General features: G+C 42.4%; 1 protein-coding gene across 2 annotated transcripts in view; it reads right to left on the reverse strand.

Moving 5' to 3' along the window:
* RASSF8 (Ras association domain family member 8) overlaps positions 1-17,386 on the reverse strand; it is an 82,178-nt gene extending 64,792 nt beyond the window's left edge. For both annotated transcript variants that reach the window (XM_027711715.2, XM_027711713.2), the window contains exon 1: positions 17,258-17,386. The gene's annotated coding sequence lies outside the window, so the exon portion shown is untranslated. The remainder of the gene's footprint in view (positions 1-17,257) is intronic.
* Positions 17,387-18,948: the final 1,562 nt, after the last annotated feature.

An 18,948-nucleotide genomic window follows, 5' to 3' on the forward strand; every position in this document is an offset into this window, starting at 1 on the left:
ACCACAGATCAGAAATAAAACAGATGGTATTTCAAATTACTCCCCCTCTCAAGAGCATCACTTCCAGAAGCCTCAAGATATGGCTGATACCATCACCAGAGCTGCCAAAATTCCTGAAATAAAAGAGTCTTGAGGCCAATTAGAAGCAGAAGAATTTAAAAGAACCAAAACCAACTAATTCTTTTAAGAAAAGCCCAAAAGTCCCACAGAAATCAAGATTTTACCTGGCATTTAAATATGCAGCCAAGTAAAGCAATGTCTTCTCTTTAGCCAAGACTGGGCCACTCCACAAAAATACAGGACTTGAAATTCTTATCAAACAAGTGCAATTCTACACACAAAACCTGTGGTGTAAATCGAACAGATAGGAGGATTCAGTTTCCACCTGTTTGCCTGACACCTTTCATACAGAGCTAAACATTAAAAGAACCAGCAAAAGCAAAGAAAGGCTTGAAAGCCTGAATTTTTTAAACTTTAAGGCATTTATCAAGGCAGAAGCACACAGAAATAACATCACTGCTTTCTCCAACTTTTATACAATGATTACACTACCTGGATGTCATGTGTTATCATTCAAGATAAAGTATTCCCAAAAAATGCAATAGCTCATGTTACAGCACCATGTAAGTGAAAAATAACTGCCCACAAGTCACACACAGATGAAATGCTCAATCCACCACAGAAAAATGGACTGCAAGGTCAGAGATTCCTGAAAAGGGACTATGACTTCCAGCAGCTCATAGAAGAAACTATATAAGTATTTAAAGCCCCAAGGGCTGAGATAAAGGGCATCGGTCTGCTCATCTGGTTCATTTGAAAGCAGGAAAGTGGGTTACTGTGAAATGGTGTCCCTAAGAAATAATCCCAACAGGATGAACGCAGAAAATAAGTGCTTTGATCCCTTTCATAGCCACACATGAGCGTGGATTCATTTATTAGGCCCTGTCCAGAGGTAACTTGGATCTGTGGAGTGCAGATTGGATTAGGTATCTAAAGGGTTCTTCTGACAACACCTGCCTCAAATTATCTCTCTTATCTGTTGACAAAAAGAGAATTTGTCTGTAAACACAATAATCCTTTCCTCTAACAATTTGCCTTTTTCTTCTCATTTCACTGACCACCTAAATAGAAGAAAAAAAGCAAATCATGGCATTTTAAAAACAGGCATCAGCCTTATTCCACTGCTGCAATTTGTCTTTGTTACTTTGAAAACCCAGGACTGCAGTGATAAGGCCAGAAAAAAACCCCCAAATTTTAAATCTGAAACAAGTCGCCTTCTCTTCCAGCATCCCTACAATATGTAAGCAACTTACTTCTTCAAGTTAGAGGTTCTGAGAGAAATTGAGAGCTGAAAAAAAAAATCTTGAAGTGACCAACCCCTTTGCACTCAGGCATTAGACTGAGGTTTGCCTTCGTAGCAAAGAAAAGACCAATTCAGCAGCTACATCAAATACAGCAGCTTGTTTTGGCAACCTCGTTTTTAGGAGATCAGATTTATCTACTCAGTTTTAATACTCTTGGTTTTGAATTAACCATCTGTTCTGTAACATTGAGACAGATAGACCTGGTAAAGTAGCATGTCGGTCTGAGGGCTAGAACACGCACACACATATATATATAAATATATACACACACACACAAAAGAGGCAAAACCAGTCCATCAAAATAATAGTCAACTTTCCTCAGAAGGAAGCTATAGTCTTGATTTTTCTATCTAGTTTGTGGTTTCATTTTATCCAATTAGCAAGAGGAATTTGGGCCAACCCAATACATATTTTAATCAATTAACACAAAAAAGGGAACAACTCCAAAAGGTTTTATAAAAAAAAAAAGACTTCTATTTACCACAGCTGTAGGTCAGAGATCTTAATCTAGGTTCTTTTAAGAAGATTGTCAAACCTAAAGCTTGCTGTTCCACTGTAAATTGTCACTGTAAAGGAAATGCAAAACTCACATGAGAAGATGCTGTTAGAAAAAGCTCTGTAAGCAACTATAGGTATTTTTAAAGTACAGTTGCTGTGAAAGCATGGAAGTTTCTTTCTCCCCTTTGAAAAAGAGATATACAAGTGCACAATTGCTCTACTATTTAAAGTCACATCAAAAGAAGACAGGATTTTATAGGTGTTGCTGGACTAGTGAACTTTTAAACACTTTAATCAATTGATCCCTTTAAGAGAATCACATCATCAAAAAGCCATTTGCTTTAGCAGACCACCAAGACTAAAAATTGGCCAAAATACGCTATAGAAACATTTGACAAGCTCAGAGCTCCCAGATCTTTAAACACCCTTTGCCATGTAAATGCTTCCAGTAACAGCAGTGCATTTCCACACAGGCTGGCTCCAGCATTGTGAATACTATGGTTTGCAACTGATACTACCAGAGTAGGCTCTCCAAGCCCTAGTGTGTCCTGCTTGTAATAAGGGCTTACTCATCCCAGACAGACACTTAACTGACCTCCAAGACCTTCTTACCAGGGCTGTACAACTGCTTTTACAACAGCCCTGGCAAGGAGCCTGCATCTTATTGCAGTGCTGGTAGCACCAAAGTACTACAGTGTTTATGTCAGCTCCCAAGTGTTACACCTACACCTCCAGACAAACACAGGCTCTACTCGAACTCTTCTATTCCCATCTATCTCCTACAGGCAGTTAAGTCTTACTTCTTTAACTAAAATCAGGAAGCAAGAGAAAACCAGAAAATCCTCAAGAAACCACCTGAGACACCACAGTGGCTCCAAATCTCTAATCTTAATTTAGAAAGCAGGAAGTTATCATTAGAGTAGATAACTATTGATGCACACGGCTAAACAATCAGCAGAGGATGCCAGAATATACCACTGTCCTGAGATTCCCCTTGTAAAACTCCCCTGACTTATGGCGTAGGTTCTATTAAATGAACTTTTAATCTACTGATTTTTAAATTAAGAAACTCAAGATTTTGAAATTCAGGTGCCTTTACATAAATAACTAAACACGTGCTGCTCCTGTATTTATACGTGATACATACATGCCCAGGGATTTGCCAAAATGTCCAAGAACTGATGCTGCAGCTGCTGAGTACTTTTGCACAAGTACCCTTTTAGGGAATTTCCTTTTTATTCTTACTCCTGCAAAGTTTCATTCATCCCTGCTCCACCCACCATTGACCTCTTGCAGGGTTACTTCATCTAAAAGTAAAATAGTGACAAATTAACTTGCCCCCTTTCTCTTGATAGCATGTTCTAGCATTGTTTTACCAGAAGAGAAAAATATCAGGTAATCAAAAGGAAGAAAATCAGCTTACCACAAAAAAGGTACACCAAGCAACCTACCCAACATCAACTACATAAAAATTGTACTCCAGCACTTGAACCAAAGGGGAATCCTTTCCCTCAACAAATAAAGTGACACTAGAATGGTTTGATCAAGGATTTAATTTCAGGAAAAAAAATTCTGATGATGTAGCACCCAGTGAAGCACAGAGTTATTAATCACTTTTTCCCCCTCAACTTCATTAAAAACCTGTTCTTCTCTTCCCACTTCAAAGCTTGCAGCTGAAAGCTTGATTTATCGTGTTGGGTCCAGAGTGGGATGATTCTCTAAGTCTCAGAGTTATCATCAGTGAATGACAGGCTCGTCTGTGACACAGCCTGCACAGACCTAAACACACAAAGGAGCACCCACTCTACTCTTCCTTTCACAAAGCAAGTTGTGTGAGCAAGAAGACCTGAAATCCTGGATTCATTACTAGGCATATATTTTTCCTTTTAATATGCATCTTACTCAAGCAGGTACACAGACCAATTAGGACAAAGATCCCACTGCTCCTTTCCTATAGAAAAGTCTGTATTTTCAACTCCTCATTACAGGTCTCATCAGGTAAACATATACATTGTATTTTGTTAAACTACCCTGAAGCTTTTTTTCTTCTTTATCCTCTCTAATGTTCACTGTGTTTAAAGCTTTTTTTCCCCAACTAAATTATTCATAGGTAACTTCAGTATATTATACATCTGTGACAAGTTTCCCTAAAGCACAGTTTGTTTGTCTGTTGCATTCAAGTACAGAATCATTAGATTCCATATAAAATTTCAGCTTCTGGAAACCTGAGAACTTACCCTAGAATTTAGAGAAAGGTCATAATAACTTGCCCTACTCCCGCTCTTTAAACCTTTAAAAGATTCTGCAGTGGGTAGAACAAGAGATGCAAAGAAAATCTTATATGTTCCACATTTATCTATAAAGACAAGCAAAAAAAAATGCTATAAAAAAATTACTTACAAACAAAGATTTATTCACCCCTCTGGTTTAACTGCTGGCAGTATCAGCAAAGCAATCCCATTACAGCTGATGGTGGTTGTGTAGTACAAACACTCTTTAAAGGAAAAGAAAATAAACAAGACAGAATCCTTCAGGCTGGAAGGACCCACCAGAGCTCAGAGTCCTGCTCAAAGCAAGGCCAACACTCAAATCAGACCAGGTTTCTTTCACCAGCTGGGTTTTGAAAACTGACTCAAAGGATGAAGATGCTTCCTTAGAAAATTAAAGCCTCTGATTCCTTACATATGGTCATTAATAATGACATGGTTCAGAGACCATTTACTCCCACTCGCCCTAAGCCAGTGACAAGTCTTAATTTTCTTTGTGAAATACTTTCACAGTTAATGAAATTCAGAGCCACTGAATTACTCCAGTCTCCCAAAACATTCCAAACAGTTTTTACTGAAGTGCAAAAAGTATCCCCTGTTATTAATGCTTAACACATTTTTAAGCAAGTTGTGCTCACAAGTGAGTCATGGGTACCTTGGTACGGACTTGGAGTCTCATCTCTGACAACAACTACTGTTGACTTATTTAAGAGAGTAACTGGATTTCTCACTGCCTGGAACCACTGTTTTTAAGGGGAATGAATCAACTTGAATTTCATGTGATTAATCCACGTAAATAAGCTTGCACGTTAGTTTTTAATAGGAATCGTCACAATCGCATTGCTTTCCCCTCTGTCCAAGATCAGTTCCCACAGGCAAACCCAAATAAGTAAACACACAAAAGCAAACTTACCCAAGTGATTTGTGTCACAGTATTTGTTTGGCTCAAATTGACTTGCACCACATCGCTCTTTACCTCACTCTACATACATTTCAGATGCTTCAAATAAGCTTCAACACTTACTGACTGTGAGACCATCTCACATGAAGACCAACACATTAATTCTTACACACAGCGTATTTTTGATAGCATAAGCTGACAAGTAACACATTTTTACAGGTCTATATAAATCCATATTTTAAGCTTTTTTTTTTCCTTTTCAAATAAAAGTCTTCACATCTCTTAAATGCGTATGAAGCAGCTCATTCCACATACAGATCCCAGGATGTAGATGATAAAATAAGTGACTTGAGATCAAGTTTGGGAGTTTCAATGCTCAGTGAGCAAAACTTGACAATAATTAATTTAAAAGAACAAAAAAGACACAGAAACAGCCAGCAGGGTATCAGTGTGAACCCACAATCAAACTGCATATTTTCTCAGACCAAACCAGGAAAGGCAATAAGGTAAGAGGTGATCCCATCAACAAGTAATGTGGACAAGCTTTGAGTCCAGTTTAGGCAGAGAACAAGGATGATTCTTCCTCAAAACCTCACAGTCAACTCACAGTCCTCAAAGAAACTCCCTTTTGGATTAAGTGATTCTATTCCATATCAGCAGAGTAATGAATAGAAGTCTTAAATAAAAGTAAGCAAGTTAATAAAATACTAGAAATTTTTAATTAACGGAGACCTAAACCAAAACCCCTGAAATTTCCATAGGAAGAGGCAAATGTAGACAGAAGTCACCAATTCCCACATATTCAAGCTCTGCCTCAGGTTCACACATTGTAACACTCTTGTTTGCACTGCTGGTACCTATTTGCTCATCATCACCAATTTGACAAATTTCAGGACATGCTTGGCCTTTGCTTTAATTTAATTAAGTCACATGAACAAAGCACAGAAAGAACATATCTCAGTACATCCACAGGTTTCAGTGTGCATAAAGCCTTTGAGATGACTAAAAACCATTTGCATCCCAAGAACATTAAAAACTACAAGGTAACCGTAACCAGTCAGACACCCTAGTGATGGGCTCAGCAGAGCAAAACAGAACCTAAAGTTCTTTTTTTTTTTTTAATAAAAGTGATGTTAAGAATTTCTCTCCCATGAATTTGCTATTATATGGATTTTAAAAAACAAGTAGTAAAAATTTGTAAATTAATATTGTTGATTCTTTACTTTGTGATCTCTTTTGAAGGTGTGTATCAATTCTCAACATCAGGAATAAACTGACTGCAGGAAATCATATGACAAGGTCAGAATTTTTGGAAAAGGGCTAAAAAAAATGCACAGAACTCAAACTACTCACTGAATTTACCTTAGCTTTAATGACTCACTTGAACATCAAGTGTAGTAGAAAGGACCCATGACGGGGTATATGATTATTCCCTTTTTCTAGTGACAGTTCACCAAGCACAGGGCTGACTTTATTACAAAATTGCACAAGTCAGTAAGACAAGGAAAACACAACACAGAGCAAGATGAAGACAGTGGATACACAACAATATTATTCTGAAATTCCATCAGGGATAAAAACACATAAAGGCACATAAAAAGCTGTGTTTGCTTGAACGGGAGCACTGGTGTTGAGAGTTACTATTTTGTAGGAAAAGCTGAAGTAGGAGCTGCAGGAAAAGATGTAAGAACAGACAGTAGCTTATTTGCCACACAGTATCTATGTGCCAACACCTAAATTACACTTTACATATACACTAAAATCAACAAGGTAAGCTAACAATTCACCACTGCCTCCAAAACCAATTAAGGGGCTTGTAACAAATACTGACTTTCTACTTGGCACTTCTCACATCACTGTGTCCACTTACAAGATGAACCTTTCCTTTGACACTTGTTCCTTAAAATGCTGTTAAGTATGCCATGAGACCACTGAGTTTTAAGTTTCTCTTTGCTTGAGCCTCTTGCCAGGGGAGATGCTGTAGCTTAGCTACAGGCCTGCTGTTATCCCACTCAGGGTGCCAGGTATTATAACATTAAAATCAAAGCAGAGAGATTCTCATCTAATTTGTACGTGAAATCCCAGCAAGGAAGAGGCTCAACATTACAGCTACACATTGTGACATCACACTTTTTATGATCACCACAAGGGAATCAAATAATACATTGACCTAAACAAGTTCTTTTTTTCCCCCTGAGAGTCCAGTTTCGGATGGTGTCCAAAATTCTATTATCTCCATTTCCTAACTGCAGGGCTTGGAAGCCAAATTCCTGAAAGCACCAGAGCTGAAACAGAAGTCCTGTTGGGCTCAGGAGTCCACATGGATCACGGTGCATACGAGGGAAACGCTGTCTATTCACAGAAGCCACCTACCCATGTTGCTCTGTTGAGCAATAGGATCCATTCTCAGAACCAGAGGATGATGAGAAATATCCCATCTGATGGAAAACTGGAAAGTCATTACCCACTTTTTCAGTTTCAGAGAACAAACATACTGCAGCAGGAACACAGGGAGGACATTTCAGATACCACAGCACAATTATAGAATGGTTTGGGCTGGAAGGGTCCTTAAAGATCATCTTGTTCCAATCCCCTGCCATGGGCAGGGACACCTTCCACTAGCCCAGGTTGCTCAGAGCCCCATCCAACCTGGTCTTGGACACCTCCAGGGATGGGGCAGCCACAGCTTCTCCGGGCAACCTGTGCCAGGGCCTCCCCACCCTCACAATAAAGAATTTCTTCCTACTTTCTTCCTTCTAAACCTACTCTCTGTCAGTTTGAAGCCATTCCCCCTTCTTCTCTCTTGTTTTATTTTTCACTCTGTTATAGAACTGTCTTTGCTTACCACCTGCTTTATGTCCATGTGAGCAAGAAAAAGAAGGGTATATCTTAAAAATGGTGTATACATCAAATGCTATCCTCATTCATCCTGGTCAAGCTGAAGTTAGTTTGAAATGTTGTGTTCCAAAGTAGAATACAGTTTGTCCAGAGATCATTATGGACTATTAAAGTAAAAGGTTGGGAAGCATACAGACTTCCAGTTATTCAGGCTTTGCATACACACTTATGATGACAAGCATGAAGGGCACCACAAAACAGGGAAAAATATCCTTGCAGCATATATTTAAATAAATGCAGTCATGCTCTTCTCTGCTACCCACGATTAAAGCAAACATTTTTTACAAAAGCTGAAGTAAATAATTTAAGTTTTGCAGAACAAAATAATATTGTCTAAAGGTGACAGAGCATTTCTCAAGCAGTTAGGAAGCCACAAGCCTAAGACAGGAAAGTGCAATTGCCATTTCCTTCTATTTATGTCTCATTTTTATCTTGCAGTGTGCAAATATATTTTAAGCCTGAACTCACGAGCCCTTACTACAGTAGTGGTTATGTTCAGGGAGGGAAACATAAGGCTCTTGCAACTGGTAATACTGGTATATTGTAATATAGATATATAGCCACTGCAGTTCCTTACCCTTTGCTAAGGATGGATATTTTTATCATGAGAAGTAGCATACATAAAAAATATTTACCTATCATGGGCATTTTAGTATCAGAGTCAAGAAAAAAAATACAAAACACTAAGGAATGTGACTGTATTTGACTGTCCTGCACATCTGTAATGGTTAATGTTTCTAAGCAGCTCCTGGAAAAATAATCAAAGCCAAAGAGCGAAGGAAAAAGCAGTTGATAAATGAAACTAAGCATCTTGTCAAGAAAGATAAAAATGTGGTTAGAGGTCAATGAAGGATAAGGGGATAGGGAGGGGAAGGATTCTAGAAAATTCCTGAGTGGGATTTCTTTTAAGGGAAAGGCAGAGAACTGCCAGCAACAAAAACACTGTCTCCCAGGGAGCAGGGGGAATGAGCACTGACAGGATGTCAGGATCACAGCAGGACAGGTGCTCCATGTAAGTTAAACCCAACTCCTGGACAAGGAAATGGGAAAGCAAGTGTTCCCCCACCCTGGCTCTGAACAGCTCAGCAGCAGAGGAATTAGAGGAATGCCTCTCTCTGTGGCTGTGAGGGAAAGCGCCAGTATCTTCCCCTCCCATCAGAAAGCAAATGCTATGCAGCAACCAGAGAAGCACCTAGGAAGCCATTATTTCATGGAAGAGTATTTAGGAATCCCACTGGCAGAGCAGGAAGAGGTGCCCATGCTGTCAGACATAGGGAGCACATTAACAAGTCACTAAGAGAAGTGCTACAAGAATGGCAGTGAGTGCAGCAGGAAGCCAGCAAGGGTTGGAAAAGAGCCTCTTATTTCAAAAGGCACTTTGCAAATCCAACATAGAAATCATGGAACCACGGAATGGTTTGGGTTGGAAGGGTCCTTAAAGATCATTTTGTTCCAACCCCCTGCCATGGGCAGGGACATCTTCCACTAGCCCAGGTTTCTCAGAGCCCCATCCAATCTGGCCTTGAACACTTCCAGGGATGGGGCAGCCACAGCTTCTCTGGCCAACCTGTGCTAGGGCATCACCACCCTCACAATAAAGAATTTCTTCCTAATATCAAATCTAAATCTCTCCTCTTTTAATTTGAAACTGTTTCCCCTTGTTCTATCACTACCTGCCCATGTAAAATGTCACTCTCCCTCTTTTTCATCTGTCAAGTCAGACCAGGAAAGGATATTCTGGACTGCAGACACACCTGCAACAGATGACCCAGGGCAGTGGCCTCCAAGCAGGACAATGGCCAGGAAGGCTGCAGACCCACACCATGTTGCCAGTGCTCCCTGCCAAGCCCCACAGGCAGGTCACCCTGACATTCTCACTGGCCACAGTAGGAGAGGAACGCTCCTCTCACCAGGTTGAGCCACAGAGGTCAGGATTTCACTCCACGCCTCCCAACTCTGTGGTAAGGAATTATCCTGATGAAGCATTTTGCAATGTGTGACAAACAGAAGACCAGCAAGTCCTAACAGACCAAACACCTCAGAATCCTTCTGTCTTGCTAGGAGTTTAAAACAAAGCCCACCACTGGAGTACTTTTTAAAGCACGATTTTGGGCTGCTGGCAGGAGCCCAGTTCCTTCCCATCCTCCCTAGAACAGGTGAGCCTCCTCCCTTAATTTCTGCCTCAGAACAGGACCGATCCATTGCCCGCAGAGCCTCAGCTCACCATCAGCAAACTCACACTCAGCTCTCCTCTTATGACATGTACCACCTCCTCAAGGTATGTGCCCTTTACCTTGCCCACAGGGACTGCAAGTTCCCCTGATTATTTAAAACTACCAAGGAGGCAAGTAGTCAGCTTCCCCTGCTGGTAAGCAGCAGGTCTAAGGTAGAACATTATCTTGAGTTAGGAGGTTTCTTTTGTTATCCCCTTAAGTCTTTCATTCCTGGAAAAAGAAAAGCACAAACAATTGTAATTTACATATTTCAGTTTGAAGCAAAGGCTAAATTCACAGGACATGAGATGAGCATGTAAACTACTAAACAAATACAGGAACTGCAGTGAAAGGAACTTATTTTTCTATTCAGACTATTTTGTAAATTCTTGTTAATTCAGTTATTTTCGAACAGAACTTGTTGACTAGAATGAGTTCTGACAAAAGATTTTAAGGAGCTGATAAACAGTGTAGTAAAAAAAAATAAATCAATGTCTCTTGTATGCTAAATAGCTTTTGTTATCTCTGGAGTATCAGGTTACCAATTCCAATCCATTAACCGCAAGAAAACATTGCACTGTATGCAGTGTGACTGCTCTTTGTTAGTCCTGGTGCTCATCAGTGCCAACTCCACTACTGGAAATACACAGTCTCAAACACGCAGCTTATTCATTCCAAGTTTCTGTCCTTGCTCCCAACGAAACCAGTGCAAAATGCTCTGATTGACCTGGAGGCACAAATGATGCCCAAAGCAAGCACACAAACCCGATGTGGAGGGGGCCATTCTGATGGGTGAGAACATATATTTTAAAAATAAAACCAACAAAAAATTCCACCACAAAAACCTCTTTCCAATGGGCAAGGACACGGACATTCAACTATTGCCATATGTTTCTCTCTGGATGCGAATTATTATTCCAGGTACAAGTGCTAATTAATATTGCCAACCACACAGCTGCAATGGCACATTTAAGCATTTGGTCTCTTGATTCCCAATATCAACTTTAAAGTATTATTAGCTGTGGCATCTTCCTACTTTCTTCTCCAGGAGGAGTCTGATACCTGCAGACATCTGAGGAGTTCCTTTCTCCCCTTCCTTCATATCTCACATAGAGTCAGAAGACAGATAAGGATAGACAAGGATTTTACAAGTCTTAAGAAGTACTGGCCAAAAAAGGGTGCTATTTAGCATGGAAGGGGGGAGATCTGCATCTAAGAGTACTCTCCCCTCTGTTTGCAATGAAAACTGCTTTCTTTATAATGTTAATTTAATCCCACATTAGTCAGAATTAACATTAGTATTAATCTACTGCATAATTGCTCTAAATTCACTAATTGTCAAACTGCAAGCGGCTTAGTATTACAAAGCACAGACCGACAACAAAAATATCTACTTTTTAGAAAGCAACAAGGAATGCTTTGCTCTCAGTCTCATTTTCCTTAGAAGGAGGTGATCACAATCAGTACAGGCATGGCAGGAGGGAGGGGAAGGGAGAGGACAGAAAGCAGATACAATCTGTTGAAGATCCCCAAACAGTCCTATGACAAGACCAACAGACCCTACAACTCCTAAAAAGCCACACTGTCTCCTCGCTTCGGCACAGACACAAAACATCTGGCTACCCAGTGGAATTACAGCCTTTCCTTATCCATGCTCATGAAACTGCTGACTGATAGTGAAACCTAGAAGTTTTAAAAGGTTGTTCTGGAAACTCCAAACTCCTTTTGAATAACAGCTTGAAAACATTGACAAATACTTCAGGGGTCCCAAAAAAAAAATTCTTTTGGCAAAACACTTTCAGTTCAGTTGAAACAGAAGTTACAGCTCTTAAAGTTATTGAGGACAATAAAGAGAGAGCATCAACACGGCCTGGACAATCTAGAGACACAGCAAGGTGCACACTGGAAACACATCAGGTGCTGCTGTGGTAAAGAGAGTAAGACTCAAGGTTACGCTGAGTACAGCTTTCAAAGCAAGTAAGTAAATTCAAACTACAATGTCAACCCTGGAGCAAGGGCAGAAGCTGGAAGTCAGTTGCATTACATATTTCTGGAAGTTTCCCTCCCCTTTCCGCTCAAAGGGGTAATGAGGCATTAAAATCTGACGTCTCAAAATACCAAAAAACCATCAGGACTGCCAACACTGGGAGAAAGAACTACCCTTTCAAAGGCATAAATGTCACATTGCAGCAGAAAGGCAGGAGCAATACTACAGCAGAGGACAACATACAAGCTTACCTTCGGAGCTGTGCTGCTTGCTTGCAGGTGAAAATCAAATCCTGGAGTGCCTCACAGTTTTCCCAAGCTCAAATATCCTCTTAGTGCATCTGCATGAGCATTTTCCCTTGACAAAGAAGGTTAAAGCCTCTTAACTGAAACACACATTGCTCTACCTACAGTACTCACTGCAAGCCTCAAAAGGAGGGTCAGTCCCACATGGAAAAACTTCAAGGGTCTTCACAGGTTATCAACAGGTTATCACTTGTAGTCTCCCTGTTAATATTTCCCTCCAAGTTCCAGTACTTGGGACTATGGAGAGCACACAGGTCGTGATTTGAAGATTCAGTTGGCAACTACAGGTGTAGACATGTCTTGCACGTGGACTCCAATATTGGAATTTAAGTAAAAACAAATTATAATGCTTGGAAATGGCAGCATCCTAGTGCATTATAATGCAGGAGTACAGTGGGAGGTTTTTTTAGTTACTGTGGATGACTTTGTGAAGTATTTCCCCAAACTCAATTGGAAATAGCACAACATAACTGGCTCCAATTTAACTTTACTAGTCATGTTTTGGAGCAAAATTAATCCAGTAATGTGTATTACTACCTTTGGAGACACGAGTGATCAACAGATCACTCTCTATGAACTATCCCAATCATTTGGGGGGGGGAAATAAGAATTCACTAACTTTGTATAAATATTTACTTATTTAAATTACAGACCTAGTTTGCTACATGCACACAGAGGAGACTACCAGGATGACCATCTGTCCTCATTACCATTCTTCCCTTCTTGTGCTAAAGATAGCATAGAGAGTAAAAATAAATAAATCCTCAACAGCATTAGGAATTAGACAATGTCATGTTGAAAGATTCCCCAAATGACGAGCCTTATCTCTCCTCCCTGGCTGGGAGGGCAGGGTGGCTCTGACCCGCGGAGGGGAGGTAGCACTTAAGCCTTCCCTAGGTGGTCTCCTCGCAGCAGGCTGTACTCCCAGCTATAATTGCTTGTCAGTCCTGACTGGATGCCTGAACACTCTGGAATAGTTCAGCAAAGTATTTAAACAGATGGATGGTACAGGCCACTGGAACATAACTCGTTTTTCTCTGGCTGCGGCTCTCTTTCAGCACATTCCTTTGAAGTCTGTGCCACTGAGGAATCAACAACAGCTGAGAAACATGTGTTATCATACAGCACTGAGCGCAGCGACAATACTGCACAGCAAGATGCTTTTGTTCAATAAGCCTGGACTATAGAAAGCATTACAATGTCTTTTGTTGTAGGAACGCCCTTTTTTATCAAGCACAAGAAAGTAAACAGATTCCTCCCTCTTTAAGGAGCGACTCAAAAGCAGAAAGGTGAATTAAGCGGATTTCTCAAGTGCCTGCCATCTGAAAGCTTACGGTGCCTGTCTCAGTCCTCTCAGATACACTCTCCATATTCATGATGTCACAAAGATTCTTACTGAGATCCCAGTGAAATGACAACCCGGAGTAGCACAGTCTGCAGCTCCCATGGTAGATGTGTCAAATCCACCCTCCCTTCCCAAGCAGGACAAGTTTCATGATCTCAAGTTCACAGGTGATGAACCGGAGAGAAACAGCAGGACAGCACCACTCGGCACACACAGACCGGCCAACCCCCTCCCCACACTCTATCAGCACAGAAGAAAGATAACACACAGTCCTGGGGGGGAGGAAAACAACATGAACATCCTCTTATCAGCCAAGAAAACTATTCTTGTCAAAGCTGTGAGATCACCACTCGCTTTGAAGGGGGTCAGGAAGGACAGAAAGAATTATTTATGAAAATGAGTTTGAAACTAGACTGACTGTCCAGACTCAGAAGCACGGAGCTGGCTATATGCATATGCAAGAAGATAGTAAGTTATTTATATAAACCCCCCACATATATACACACACATACACTTGCCTAATAACAACATTCTATAGAACCAAGTCTAATTTTCACTGAAGAGAAACAACTCCCTCCAACAAGGTAAAGCCCTGCATTTATGAAGTATGCAAGTCTCAAACATTACAGGAAGGCAGGCATTGAGATTATAATAAGTCTCATTACACTGTAAAGTCCCAACCCCATCATGAAAAAAAGTACAAGAAAGTAAACAAGAAAACCCAGGCTTTCAAAAGAGCTCCAGAAAATCACACATATACATTTAATTTCAAGACAGAGGTCTTAAAGACTTAAAAACTCAAGCAAAACCCTGAAATTAGAATGTAAACACACACGTGTGCTAAGCTAAGTTTATAATTACAGAGCTCACAAAATAGAATTACCAGGAACAGAATGCATCACACTGAGGGGGGTCCTCAGCCCAGTCCCCCCAGAACAGTTTTCCACCCTGCAATTCAATTTAACAGTTTCTTTCTGGAGAGGTCAACATTGTCCTTCATATTCTGCTTGAGGCAGACTTAAGGTAACATAGAAGAAGCATGCATTGATACCATCAGAGATACACAGGGGATAAAAACAACCTCAAAACCTTTACAGCAATGCAAAAGTCTTATGTCAGTGATGCTCAAGATTTCTACTTTACAACTTTCAAAGAATGAGTATTAGTCAAACTACCACCTGATCAGATCTCAAAGGGACAACTGAACAAGGAGTAATATATTTACACATAATTAACCTTAAAAATCATGTGTAAAAGCACTCAAGAGATTCAGGAAAATCTCCATATCCTATGAGGTGCAGGCAGGAAGGCAGCTCAGGCAGAGGTCACACTGCCATGCGATGGCAGAAGCAGGAACAGAACCCACCATCCTCAATACTCAATTCTGCACTTCCAGCACTTGCATCTTCTTTAACACGTTCCTCTTCAGGGTTTCCCTCAAAAGGGTTTTAAAAAGTGACATTAATCAATTCAATTTGGCTCTTTAGAATTACGGGTGGTGTTTTCAGAAACAGTTCAAGGTACAGTTTAGAGAGACTTAAACGACTTGCTAACATAACTTGTTATGCTTCTCCTTCTGTTTCCCCCATCCCAAAGTTTTTCATCTCCAGGAAAAGATTAAAACACAAGATTTATTCAAACAACTGATCAAATTCTGTCGGGCTCATGAGGGTGGGAAAGGATTAAGTAATTGCAAGAAGCAAACCACCTCACACCTCAGTTGTCCTAAAGGGCACACAACTAAACAATGAATCCCAAGCAGTCATTTCAATTCCCTCAGCAATTCATCCCATATAGTTTTTTTGCTCTAAGACTCAGATAAGTACTTCCAGTTTAATGTCCAGCCTACTTTCTAATTAGATATCATCACACAAAAGTTAATCTGAAGTTGTTTTCTCTCTTCATTGGGGGGGGGGAAGTAGGGCTGACTTTATTTGCATTTTAGCCACATAATGTTAAGGACTTTTCAAACGGTATCTATCAAGAGAGGTAACACAACCAAGACCCATTTCTGATTAAAAGAGTTGACATCTTATTCACAAACTACATACTCTCTACTGAAAAAGATACAGCACTTTACTTCTACGACACTTAACACAATCACACCGCTCCAAAACACAATTAGCTGGGAGCCTGAAAGCCCTTAAACAGGTGTCTTCGCAGAAATCATTAGGCAATTGATTTACTTGCTCTCCACAGCCCGGCACATACTTTAATTTTATCGTGTGATGCTGACTAGAGCTCAGGCAGAAGCTCTCAAGTTCCGAACCAGACTTCTTAAAACCACACGACAGCACTTTCTGACACGGATTTAAGCAGCTTCCAGCCATTCTGTTAATGTATCTGCCTCCGATACATTTGCAGTTCGGGGATGGAAGGCGTGACAGGTGTAATTCTAAAGGGGACACCGAAATCCGTAACCTTCCCATGCCTCCTGATTTTCCACGCTGATGAAACCCACGAGCAATCCTGAACTGCAATTTAGCACACCACTCTCCTGGCATATTAAATCACCCCTCTGCTGAACAGAAAACAGGCTGGCACACAACCCCAAACCGGACCCTGACCCAGACGTTCCCAACAACACTTTAGAGCTGAAGAAACCAAGGACCATAATCCTTACCCTTTAAAGTTCATGCCTCTCTATTGTCCTACCGTACTGTATTTGCTTAAGCTTTTCTCGTCAATAGTACCCCAGGAAAAAAAAAAAAAAGTCTCATACATTCGCTGCTGGCAAAACAGATTTTCTGCTAATCTTTTTTTTTCTTACTGGGGGAGAAAAAGAGAGAGGGAGGGGTTGGGGTAGCAATAAAAGAGATTAATCGTGAAACAAACCGACACTGCCTGGAGAGGGGGGAGAAAAAAAAACCCACCAAAACAGTCCACGTCAAAAAAAAAAAAAAAAAAAAAAAAAAAAAGGAGGGGTAAAAAAGAAAAAGATAGGTTGAATTTTCTTTTCGAGCACAAGAAGAAAAGGGGGTGGGGGAGAAAACTACTACAAAGATTTCCCTGGGTAAAGAAAAGTAGCTTCTGAACTTCCCTCCTCAAGGACACAAGAGAAATATCCCTTACTTTTTCCACGCGATGCCCAAAAGGAAGGAAGGAAGACAGAACGCCAAGAGAGAGAGAGAGAGGGAGGAAAAGCCGGAGGAAGCCGGGGAAGTAGCAGCAGCGAAGGAAGGAGCGAAAAAGGACGAGAACGGGCGCGAGAGGGCTGGGCAGACGCTTTTAAAAAAAAAAAAAAAAAAAAGAAAAAAAAATGGAAATCCGAGGAGAGGTGGGAAGCGGACGGGAAAGTTGGCGAGCGAGAAGGGGGCAGCGGGGAACGGGGCGGCAGGGAAGGGTCACCAAGCCCGCAGCAGCGGGGACGAGCCGCCAGCGAGAGGCAAGGGAGCGGGGCGGGCTGCGGGAAAGGCACGGAGGGACCAGAGGAGGGAGCCGAGGAAGGAAGGAGGGCGAGAGTTTGGCCGCGCACTCACCGCTCCCGCTGCCCCTCGCTCGTTCCCCTCCGTCCGGCGGCGGCTCCGCGGCGGCTCCCGGGGCAGCGCCAGCGCCCGCCGGCCCCGCCTCGCTGCCCGCGGGGGGCGGCGCGGCCGCAGCGGAGCCCGGGGGGGCTCAGCCCCGCGGGTGGGAGGCAGGGCGAGGGCGGGTGAGTGGGTGGGTGTCCTCCGCCTCCTTCCTGCCGCTCCCTCGCTCCCCTTCACCGGGGGAGACATGTAACGGAACTGGGACGCCAGCACGGCATTGTGGGAGCTCTTAAAGCCGCAGCCGCTCCCCCGCACGCCGGGGCTGCCCCCGCACCCTGCCCCGCCGCCACCCCCGCCCCCGCCGCCTCCGGAGAGCGGCATCGCCCCAAGTCGCCCCCAAGTCGCCCCCCCTCGGCGGAGCCCCCGCGGCCGCGGGGCGGTGGGAGCTCGGGGCCGCCCGCACACACCCGCACCCCGGCGGGGATGGAGCCCTGGGGTCCCGCTGCGGTCCCAAAGGACAGCGAGATGCTTGGGGTTCTATTCTTGTTTTCCCTCGTACCCCCGCGGCCATGGAGCCTGGGGGTCCCCCTCCAATCCCAAAGGACAGCGAGAGGCTTGGGCTTTAGGCTTGGGATTGTATTCTTGTTTTCCCTCGCACCCTGACGAGGATGGAGCCCTGGGGTCCCGCTGCGGTCCCAAAGGACAGTGAAATGCTTGGGGTTCTATTCTTGTTTTCCCTCACACCCTGGCGGGGATGAAGCTTCGGAGTCCCGCTCCGGTCCCAAAGGACAAGGGAGAGGCTTGGGCTGTATATTGGGGTTGTATTCTTGTTCTCCCTCGCACCGCGGCGATGACGGAGGTCTGGGGTCCCGCTGCGGTCCCAAAGGACAGCGAGAGGCTTGGGCTGTAGGCTCGGGATTTGTATTCTTGTTTTCCCTCACACCCCGGCGGGGATGGAGCTCCGGTCCCCCTCCCGGGTCCCCCCTCCAATCCGGTTGTATTCTTGTTCTCCCCGAGATCTTCCCCTATTGTTTCTGTTAGAAGCAAGAATGAATGCCTTTGGTGCTTGCTTTAAAGGAAAGCCGGCAGTCAGGGTGTTGGGTGGTTTTTTTCCTATTGTTTTCTGCTTCGGGCTTTTGATGATGGAAAATTCCCTGTGAGAAAAAAAATAATTAAAAAAAAAAAGTCATGAACCTCGGAGCAGTGAACACTGCAGATGTGCTGTTTGGGGCAAAAAAAGTTTTGAATGAGAAGTTTTAATCAGTTTTTTGTCTTTATGCAATTTGGAATAAAAAAAAATGCCGTTAGAAAGAAAAACCAAACTGAAACCTATTTGAAAATGAACTTCAGAGCTGTGATTCACAGGCATTTTTCACTGTCTACAAACATTGGCGCTGGGTCTGCTCTCAGCTACCAGCAGCAGCAGCAGAGCAGCAGCCGTCATTCCCAGCTCTTCCCTGGGCTCTTGGCCTTTCCAAAACTGCCTGTGCACCATGTCCAGAGGTCAGGGCACGCTGGTCATTTAAAGAAGAGTCTCATCAAGGGAACTCTTTTTGTTGATTTTGTTATGATTGTGTTTTAACAATATTCCTGTACCATTCCTCTTATGGGTTTTGAGTGTAGCAAAGTGGGTTTTTTGTGGTTTTGTTTTTTTTTTTTTTTTTTAATTCCTGATCTTACAGAGGAGAGCAGGATTTTGCTTC

This window comes from Pipra filicauda, unplaced genomic scaffold, assembly GCF_003945595.2.
Source record: "Pipra filicauda isolate LSUMZ 115617 unplaced genomic scaffold, ASM394559v2 scaffold181_size1560634_pilon, whole genome shotgun sequence".
In the NCBI taxonomy this organism is placed as follows: Eukaryota; Metazoa; Chordata; class Aves; order Passeriformes; family Pipridae; genus Pipra; species Pipra filicauda.